The sequence below is a fragment of the Bison bison genome, unplaced genomic scaffold, assembly GCF_000754665.1.
Source record: "Bison bison bison isolate TAMUID 2011002044 unplaced genomic scaffold, Bison_UMD1.0 scf7180017864368, whole genome shotgun sequence".
Taxonomy (NCBI): domain Eukaryota; kingdom Metazoa; phylum Chordata; class Mammalia; order Artiodactyla; family Bovidae; genus Bison; species Bison bison.
Window position 1 is genome coordinate 1,920,413 of NW_011494940.1, and position 2,636 is coordinate 1,923,048.

Here is a 2,636-nt window from a genome sequence, read left to right on the forward strand (position 1 = left end):
AATCCTACCCTCTCCCTTTCCGAGGGTGGCGGCGGTCGTGGGTAGAGCGCCATGAAGGCCTCAGGGACGCTTCGAGAGTATAAGGTGGTGGGGCGCTGCCTGCCGACCCCCAAATGCCGCATGCTGCCCCTCTATTGCATGAGAATTTTTGCGCCTAATCATGTTGTTGCCAAGTCCCGCTTCTGGTACTTTGTGTCTCAGTTGAAGAAGATGAAGAAATCCTCGGGGGAAATTGTCTACTGTGGACAGGTGTTCGAGAAATACCCCCTTCGAGTGAAGAACTTTGGCATCTGGCTGCGCTATGACTCCTGCAGCGGCACCCACAACATGGACCGGGAGTACCGGGATCTGACCACCGCCGGCGCCGTCACCCAGTGCTACCGAGACATGGGCGCTTGGCACCGAGCCCGGGCCCACTCAATCCAGATCATGAAGGTGGAGGAGATCACAGCCAGCAAGTTCCATGACTCCAAGATCAAGTTCCCACTGCCCCACCGGGTCCTCCGTCGCCAGCACAAGCCACGCTTCACCACCAAGAGGCCCAATACCTTCTTTTAGGTTCAGGCCCTCTGTCCCCAGGGCTGCACAAATAAAACTTAGTGGGAAAACTGAAAAAAAAAAAAAAAATCCTACCCTCTCTCATCCCCTAGCTGTGAAAATGTTAAATCTCTCATTTAAATGATTCTTAGTTGTTCCTAAGGATCCTGAGGGTGAGAGGAGGGGATATGCCATACTGGGCTCTTAAAAACCCAATTATTACACTCACTGATTCACTCACCCAGCCTGTGTTTATAAAGGTCAGAGTTAGAGCTCAAAGAATTTGACTGTACCCTGATTTTAACATCAGCTAACTGTCTGATTTGATTAATTTGATTTAATTAAAACACTTTAGGCCTTGCTTCCTCATTTATGCTGTTCTTTGACCTATGAAATGAATAACAAAACAGTTTTCTCATCCTGGTGAAGGTCTCCACGATATTAGAGTATGTCAGAAACAACAAAAAGGTCATCTTTACCTTAACATGAAGGCAGTATGAAAGTGTGAACGATATACTGTGACCTCAGTCACTTTGGGTCTTGAACAGATACCACCAACAGACAATATTTGTATCCACTACTCTCACCATTTTAACAAGAAATGATAAGGAAAAAAGTTAAATTTACACAAAGGTCCGCCTAGCAGAGATAGGCAGACAAGCATTTAATGCTAGAAACTAAAGCAATTTTAGATTTGGTAAGAACAAAGTGAAAGAGGAGAGTGAAAAAGTTGGCTTAAAGCTCAACATTCAGAAAACTAAGATCATGGCATCTGGTCCCATCACTTCATGGCAAATAGATGGGGAAACAGTGGAAACAGTGTCAGACTTTATTTTTGGGGGCTCCAAAATCACTGCAAATGGTGATTGCAGCCATGAAATTAAAAGACGCTTACTCCTTGGAAGGAAAGTTATGACCAACCTAGATAGAATATTCAACAGCAGAGACATTACTTTGCCAACAAAGGTCCGTCTAGTCAAGGCTATGGTTTTTCCAGTGGTCATGTATGAATGTGAGAGTTGGACTGTGAAGAAATCTGAGTGCCAAAAAATTGATGCTTTTGAACTGTGGTGTTGGAGAAGACTCTTGAGAGTCCCTTGGACTGCAAGGAGGTCCAACCAGTCCATCCTAAAGGAGATCAGTCCTGGGTGTTCATTGGAAAGACTGATGCTAAAACTGAAACTCCAATACTTTGGCCACCTTACGTGAAGAGTTGACTCACTGGAAAAGACCCTGATGCTGGGAGGGATTGGGGGCAGGAGAAGAAGGGGATGACAGAGGATGAGATGGCTGGATGGCATCACCAACTTGATGGACGTGAGTTTGAGTGAACTCCGGGAGTTGATGGACAGGGAGGCCTGGCGTGCTGCAGTTCATGGGGTCGCAAAGAGTCGGACACGACTGAGCGACTGAACTGAACTGAAGAACAAACCTGCAAGATGTATGCTCACAAGGAATAACTTCTGCTTCACTAGAAATTAGGAAGATGGGCACCTGGCAGAAATATCCAAGCAGATTAAATTTAAATCCCGACCACGGTTTAGAGGAATGAACGTCCCACCTGATATCTAGGCGGCAAAACAAAGGAATTAAGGCACTCGGGTTATTTTCAGACGACAAATTAAGTAGCAAAGCAAGCTAGTTTCCAAGTCCAGTCCTTAAATCCACTCCAAGGCCCTGTGCGTAAAAAGCCGTACACGCCAGGGGGCAGCAGGAAGCCGCGTAGGTGGCGGGCACCCCATCCCCACCCCCGAGGGCCACGCGGCTGCGGCTGGAGAGCCGGTGCTGCTTGCTGGAAGAGGCGAGCGCCAGGGCCAGCTGCATTGCCAGCCACCACGGCGCGGGGTGGACTGTCGCCTCCACAGGGAGGAGAGTTTTCATTCACCGCTCTCGGCATCCTTGGGAAGGCAGGGATCCTTCAAGCCGGTTGGCGTGAGGCTCCACAGAAGCCCCCTGGCCTGCAGGTCTGTGAAGTCGCCGCCCAGAGCTTGCAGCTTGGTCCCTATCCGAGCCCAACACACACCCGCTCCCTCGGCCGTCTGCTTTATAGTGGGCAGGCGAGAGGACGAGGCCGCCTCGGTCACTGACTCCCGCCCCCG

General features: G+C 49.3%; 1 pseudogene across 1 annotated transcript; it reads left to right on the forward strand.

The window, feature by feature from the left end:
* LOC105000095 lies at window positions 1-627 on the forward strand (annotated as a pseudogene). Its single transcript, XR_826693.1, has one exon. The product of XR_826693.1 is annotated as a 60S ribosomal protein L18a pseudogene (transcript).
* The last annotated feature ends 2,009 nt before the right edge of the window (window positions 628-2,636 follow it).